Source organism: Trachymyrmex septentrionalis, unplaced genomic scaffold (genome assembly GCF_001594115.1).
Source record: "Trachymyrmex septentrionalis isolate Tsep2-gDNA-1 unplaced genomic scaffold, Tsep1.0 scaffold22, whole genome shotgun sequence".
Lineage (NCBI taxonomy): Eukaryota > Metazoa > Arthropoda > Insecta > Hymenoptera > Formicidae > Trachymyrmex > Trachymyrmex septentrionalis.
The window spans coordinates 959,235-967,793 of record NW_017305375.1 but is presented as its reverse complement, the minus strand read 5'-3'; the positions used below and the strand labels follow the sequence as shown (position 1 = coordinate 967,793).

At 26.4% G+C, this 8,559-nt stretch overlaps 1 non-coding gene across 1 annotated transcript; it reads right to left on the bottom strand.

Annotated features, from left to right (window-relative positions):
* Window positions 1-2,771: 2,771 nt before the first annotated feature.
* Window positions 2,772-2,855, bottom strand: Trnal-uaa. The gene has a single exon. It is a non-coding gene; the product is annotated as a tRNA-Leu (tRNA).
* Between the last annotated feature and the right edge of the window lie 5,704 nt (window positions 2,856-8,559).

The window sequence follows — 8,559 nt, the reverse complement described above, 5'->3', positions numbered from 1 at the left end:
ATTACCACTGCTCCACTAATGTAATATCCTTGACGATATGTAGGCGGCAAAGAGAAAATTCGCGCAATATTAGAAAAAAATGAATAATAAAATAATCTTTCTTTGCTTTATCTAAAGTAGAATTGTACGTACAGTTAATAAAGTATAGCTGTTACATAATATTGATAAAAAGAAAAAGATTCTCTATAATCAAATTGGAAATTAGCTTTTAATTAGATTTTAATTTCTCTTAAATCTGTCAATATTCGATTATAAATAAATAATTAAAAATATGGATTTATTATTTTCAAACAGAATGCAAGAATTAATGACTTGTTATTTGAAAAAAAAGACGTCTGATCTTTATACATAAGATCTATTGATATAATTGCTAACTGTATTTTTGTAATATAAGACGTTATATATCAATTCTTACAATTTGTTTGAAAAAGCTAATGATACATTTTCTTTATATTCTTTCGCTTTTTATAATCAAATGTTTTTTCTTGGAATTCATAATATAGCTATTTTATATTAAATTAATTTGCTCGTTGGGATATTAATTAGTCTGTAGGATATAAATTATGTGATTAACAACTTTTGTAATTAAGTGTATGTATAACTAAATAATCTTTTCTCTTGTCTCTTTGGTTTATTTGCATTTTTATCGAGTATCATTTACTACGAGTAAAAGATTATAAAAGGATCATCTTTTCTTAATAGGTATAGCCATTTTAGAATTAATGGGTCATATGATTGTAGATAGCAAATATTTCATTGTATCAAGTTGCCAGTGGATGTAATTTATGGGCTGAAGAAAGATTTATCGATCTTTTTCTAGCATATTAATTACGCTTTTTAATTTAATGCATTGAATTCATTATCTTCTAAACAAATTTTAGTTTAAAGTATGTATTAATCTAAATATATAATGTTCTGTATAATAAATTCAAACTAATAAATGAAGAAATAAAATGTCGAAACTTTCTTCAGGCAATGAAACAATTATTTATATAAGCTTTTCTGTACTTATCATAATGTAACCAGATTTTATATGGTCTTATAGTACTCAATATGACTTACTCGCTGTTTGTAGGTAATTACATGATGAATTCAATACATATAGATAGCACTAATACGTCGTATTGACTTAATTACATCAGTTTATTACTCAGTTTATTTCATTCTGTTATTGTCATTCTGTTATATTAAAGCAAAGTGCGAAACGTCAATTGTGATGAAATATTTTGTAGGCAAACAATTATAGATTTACTTGGATAAACATCGTGGAGGTAAGTAAATAAATTAATTATTGAAAAAGTAGTTTTTCGTGTGTGCATTCTTACATGTTAATGAACATGTTAATATGTTAATAAACTTATAATCTTATAAGAGTAATATTGGATCACTTTATTTTCCACTTGTCTAACATTTTTTTTACAAAAACGAGGAAGATACTTACAATTACATCACATTGGGTATTTATGTATTCAAAATAAGACCTTAACGTTACTTTTTCTTAAAACTTTTATTGTACTCATATAAATATTTGAAAATGTTTTAAATTCATATAATATTTAGAAATATTTTTTATTTTAAATCTGATCATCAAATTTTAATTTTAAACACAGCAAAAAATTTAAAAATTGTAAAATGTAAAGCATATAAGGATTACATCAAAATTTATATTTTTCAATTAGAAGACATTTTTCTAATAATAAACTTTTATCAATTAAATTGTTATATAATTTGTATTATATATATATTACACATATATTTTCATGAAAAATTAAGGCAACTGACATCTAGTACTACAACGGATGAATGTCTATAATAGTTGACAATTCGTGAGTTTATCTGCAGGATCTGAAATATCTACCAGTAATAAGATAAAATGAAGCTGCAGTTTCAAGCAACGAAAGCAGTCTACATTGCCGACTTGTAACACTAAAAGAATTATATATTGATGATATTAATATTACAAAATTAACAAAAATATTATTTCACAAAGTTAACAAGTTATTTAAAATATTAAATTATTTTTATTATTACTTTTATTAACGTCAGAGAGAAATCTAAAAATATCTATTTATATCTGTATAGTGCGTTATGTTTAATTTCTATTCCTAATTTTTTTTCTAATATTTATTCCTATTCATAATATTTTTTCCATTGTACATAGTCTAATATGTTATACCATGGATAACCTCCAGATAATAATTATAATTATAATTATTCAGAGATTTATATCGACAATGCAGAAAATTTCTATATCAACAATTGGTAATGATGACTCTTTTATTACCGGTTCTCTTGACGTTCTATCGATAATTGTAAGAATTTATCCAAGGTCGATAATTTATAATAATCTCGTCAATGATTATATAATAATAGTTATCAAAGTTTCCTAATTGTAAAGATAAATTTTAAAATAAAAGATTGTTAAATAATATTAAAAAAGAATATAACATTCTTATTTTAAGAAGAAATTCATTCCTGTTTTAATATTAAAATCAATTATGTCAAAAATATATGTTGTATTATTATATTATTAATGTTATTAAACAAATTTATCAGAACTATATCTACAATAATAAAAATAATAACTAAGAAAAATATGATAATATTTTGAAATAAAACAATTTTGGAAACTATCTGACCTGAAAATAACATATAATCACAAAAATGTTTTATTGATTTAATTAACTAAAAATAAGTGGTATCAGAGAATTACTTTTAATAAGATTATAATTCTTTGATTAATTCAATTTAAATGCATTGTACAAAAAATTTGCCAGGTGTGGGGTTCGAACCCACGCTCCCAGATGGGAACCAGAACTTAAGTCTGGCGCCTTAGACCGCTCGGCCAACCTAGCTACATGTTGAACTTTTTCGATAAGTTATCTTTATTATGACTATCTATACATATTGAACATTGTGATAATTTACTTACATAACTTATTAATGCATTATTTCTTTCCTTTCAATAATTGTACAATTTAAATATACATTTTTTTCTTTGTTTAATATAAAAGATGCATTTATGTAAACATGTATAGCCAATACATATTATAATTTATGATAATGAAATAAATAAAGTTATTTTATTATTACATATGTATGTATATACTAGCTATATATACAGTTATATAAATGTGGTTTTTATGGCAAAAAAATATATTTCGTTATTATATAATGTATACGTACCAAAATTATTGGACATAATATTTTTTTACATATTATTATCTGAATATGTTATCTTATTTTTTAATATTAACATTGAATTATTTTAATATTAAAATAATTTGTAGAGCCCCTCTGAAGATAAATTTAAAGAAGCCTTAAATATATGATTTGACTATAAATATAAGCATTAAATCAAATTTTTTTATGTATATTAATGAAACTTTAATAAATATTCATACAAAAGTACATTTAAATCCATTTATTCGTTTAAAATTTATCTAAAACTTATTATTTATCTAAAACTGCAGCAAAATATAATAATTACGCTACAGCCAAATAGTTTGTTGTTTTGTATTTTACAATTCCAAAACATATTTAGGATGAAAATTTTTTGGTGATATTGGCTAATTTAGCTCTTTCAGACTGATATTTTTATTTGATATTGTAGAGCCAAAACACTTTTAAGAATTGCCTTATAAAATTATTCGAAATACATATATACACTTGTATCTGTATATAATGTCTTTAAAATACCTTATGTTCAAATTTAGGAAATGGAAAGTTACTTTTTAAAAGTAACAAGTTACACCTATTCGTTATCAAGTAGAAAAAGTAACAAGTTACCGTTACTATTGTTATCGATTTTTAAAAGTAACTCGTTATACTTACTGTTACTCTTGGAAAAGTAACTTTTTATTTTTCCGTTATTTTTTTTAAATCGATGACCACTAATCACAGCGGACGAGTGCGATATTTCTTAAACAAAAGATCAAAATAAAACTTTAAAAACATAAGTACAAACTAAAAAGTGTTTTCCATCAGATAGTATAAGCAATTTTTATAATACTGTTTGCAATTGTGCAATAATTAATTTTTTCGTAAGCAAAAATAAGCGTCTGACAAAATGAACTTCAAAACTGACATAATGCTACGTATTCCTATTCTTTTTCTTTTACAGATATTATCTGTATAAAGTACCTACAAACAAATGTATATAAGATATTCCAGGATCTTTGCACTTCGTCATAATACATTTTTGAATGTGATTGAATTACATGCATATTTACTTTAAGCTGTTCTGCAAGATGCAAATATGTAACGTGCGATAGTTTTTCAAGAGTTTTTTCATATATGCATGATTGTCTTCGGCTCCAATAGAGCTATTTAACACTATAAAGAAACATTATAAAGATCAAGTTAGCTCATGATCTGTTTTACAGACAAGTGTGGCGGTTTACGCTGCATCCCAATTTTTAATTTAAAATCGTATTATAAAAAAACTAGAGAAAAAGTAATATAAATAAAACTAATTTAGGAAATTATAAGCATTTAAAATAACGTAATATTATCAATAATGTAGTCAACATTATTTAAACTACGCAATTTGCAAAAGAAAATAGTAAGAATTTTATTTTCGCATTCGTAGAATTCGTTTTTAGCTAATAGTATAAAAACAAGCCACAAATACACGAATTATGAGTTTGTATTTCTTTAATTAGCTAAACAGATCATTATTTTATTAATATTAATAAAATGCAATAGTTAGTTTTTGAAAAATAAGGGGATATCGTTTTAAGAGACCTATGTCAATATCAGCGACTTTCCTCTATATATATTACACTTCTTCCATTTGACAAAATTAAACATGTATTATTTAAATTTCTGTATAAAATAAAAGAATTAAGAAAAGGGGTTTTCTTTAAATTTTCTATATATTTTTTAAGTGTACGTTAGTATTTTCACAAAATCGAATGTTTATATCCTGTAAGTCATGTTTCAAAAAGTGAGTAAGAATGCATTTCGAATGGATCGTTTGTTGACGAGATTCACTATTCCGACAAGCTCATGGAAATTCGATACCATTGAAGGAAGATTACCGGTAATAAGCAGATGGTAATATTCTTTCGCATCACTGGAAGTACAATGGGCTTGCGACGTCGTAGGATCCAGAAAGCAAACAGAATATGAATGGAGCCGACTCGCTATATGAGTAGATCTTATCGCGATGAACTGTCAGGGGTGGATCACCGGATTGCTCTTATCCCAGCTTGCCCGAATGTTCATCCCCTTTGACACGCAACCCCGAACTCATCCACGATAACATAATGGTAAAGACAGCGCATGGTGATGCTACGATAACTATAGATAGTCAGGCAACTAAAAAAGATTGGAGCTTTCTATATGTACATTAAAAAATTTACTATATAAAATTTGTATTTTATACATACTGCTTCCTTACTTCAAAGGTGGCACAACTATAAAAATTAAGTTTCTTAGAAAGGGAAAAAATTATTTTCAAGAAAATTATTGACTAATTAAATAATGTTCACGAAAAGAATATATTCTTACAACACGATCAAATATCATTTTTGTCATTTTTGTTTCACGAGTATTTAAAAAACCACTTTAAAGATGGACGATTTTTATGAAGTTAATTATTATTAATTAATGAATGTGAATTAATTTACTTTTAATGATCAATAGAAGATAATACTTGTTTAACTTATTTATGATAATTTATAAAGATTATACGTTTTTGAGTTGTGTCACTTTTGAAAGTGAGGGAGCGATATGTACATTATACTATTTAATGATATTTTTTGAGATTTAATAAAAATAATATAATATCTGCTAATATTTTAATAATACATCTGTTAATAATAAATATCTGTTAACATTTTTTCTCTTTAAGAAATCTTTAAAAAAGAATATACCTACATTTTTCTATAAAAAATATAGGTTTCTTCTAAAATTGCATATTTTTTTTTATAAATTTAAATTAAATCATGCTGATTAAATCTACATCGTATTAAGTTTTGGAAGAGCACATGTCAAAAAATTTAAACTGACCACAGCGAGTTGACGCTATATCTCTTTATTCAAAGTAGGGTTTGAAACAATGAGAGATTAAGATTATCGCTTATCCAAAATTAAAGCTTCCATTATTTTTGTTAAGTATTGATGATATAATTTCTATTATTATTCTATAATGTCAATAGCAATAAATAAATGATGTTATATTTTAACTTAATAAATAATCCTATTAAAAAGTAATAAACTTTCAATTTTATTTCACTCGCGATTATCATAAATTTGATAATACGACACAGAAACTTAATTTCTATTTAATTTTTTAATGATAGAGAAACCGAAATTACCGAAATTAGCCTATATATATATCCTTATTAAAATTTATTTTAGAGAGGTCTTTATATAATTTTTTGAAATTTTTAGATTTATAAATTTCAAAATTTCTGTATAATTTTGTATGACTTTTTAAAAAATTTCTCAGATTTTTTTTATACAAATTGGAACACTTCTCACAAGTTCTGCGAAAGCCTAACAAATTTTGAAATGTCTAAATGTTCTAAGATTCCTATAATTTCTGAAAAAAACTTATAAAATCTAAAAAAGTTTAATATTTTTTTAGAAATCTTAATAAATTTAATATATAATGAATTCTTATAAAAAAATATCATAAAAAATAATTATAAAATAATATAAGAAATTTTTTTACGACAGCAATTACAAACTTTTAGAAGATGTACAGTTTGTGTATGTTTTCATTTGATAAATTATATACCAGCGAAATTAGCGCGTTATTGTAACAGCGTGTTAGCCGTGTGCAAGTGAAAATCGATACCCTTCTATGGGAAGCCAAAGAAACAAGTATTTGAAGAAAAACGATTTTGTATTGTACCCACGTTGTAACGTTTGCAATGCGGCACGCGCCACCCCTGCCACGTGCCAGCCAATCTAAATCTAATAACACAAACAGCCTTACAATACATGCATCATATTCGCCCGCGTTTGGCGGTGGATGTAATGGGACACCATGTGAACTAATCGCTCTGGAGTGGTCCTTCAGATCCTGTTTCGCTATTTGTTGATCCCGGCTGCTCTCTTTCTCTCTCTCTCTCTCTCTCTCTCTCTCTCTCTTCCCTCCCCTCCCCTCCCTCTTTTTCTTTCTCTGGGATAAATAGGTTCCCAGCTGAGTTTGATGATCAACATATTATGTAGAATAATTTCTGTTCTTTCTTTCACAGAGAGATTCTTATCTTACGACACTGAATTATCTTCTAATATATGTGATACTTATCAAGGAAATATAATATTATAATTATTATTTTTGCAGTAACCATTAGAAAATTGTAATAATTTCAATAATAAGAGTAAATTGTTAATAATAAGTAAATTATTTTATGACGTACTATTGCTGTTTGCTATTCCACTGATTTAAATATTGTGTACAGTTTCATTATTAATTTAAATATTTGTAATTTTTTATAAAATTAAAAAACATGTGTCATGATAATCTCTGAAAAAAAATTTTTGTATAAATTCCCTAGTTTCAAAGAATGTAGACAATACAATACAATATTTATAAGTAAGATTAAGATAAAATACTTACATTAGGTTGCACACAGCTGCTATTGTTAAAATTAAAGATGATATGGGCAAAGAATAAAACATGGAAACTTTTCTATCATCAAGATTTTTAATTCTCAAAAAGTAAGTTTAATTTATTTCAATATACACTGACGAGTGTGTCTATACGCGCAAGTGTGCGTACCGTGTCGTCGCGTGCGTACAAGAACAACGCGTCTCGTAAAAGATGACGTGACGTGATTGAACCAAGGTACAATCAATATACATATATATATTTATATATATATAATCAACATCACAAGATCACAGAGCGCTTGGCTCCGGGACGAAGAATGCACTTCCTAGAAGAAAGGTACATACCAAGTCTCTCGATATGCAAAAAGGAACTCTTCATAATAATAACTTTTAACGGTATCTTCGTTTTCACAAACGATACGATCTACGTTCGTAAAACTGCTGCAAAAGTTTGGACTAACTGGGAATTTGAATCCGGTATATGCTTCGTATACTTTCGTGAGTTGTATGAGATTTGTTTCGGGCCGGCTTATCAACCGATCCAAATCAACTATATATACTATATACGTTTTATACAGATCGCGTTTGATCCAACTTTTTAACGTTTTTGGTCTAATTTTGATGCCAGATACTGGTCATTTATCTAGATTTGGCTTTAAAGCGAAGAATGGAACGGATTGCAACAAATTCAATTTCTCATCCACGAATGGAGACGTAAACTCGTGCATTCCTGATCGGGATCACGTTAAAAACTTGGATGGCACCAACGCAATTATACAGATACGCTACGTACACCCTACGTTTATTTACATCTATGTATAATAATTTTCACTCTAGAGTGACGTCAATGTCATTTCGTTGGATTCCTGGAAATAGTTTTCTTTTTGTACATCATAACAATATTTACAGGTATTTTACAAATTACGTTACTCATACGCTAACTAGAGGCGATATTGGTTAGTCATAAATTGTAGGGGTAGGAAGTTAAAA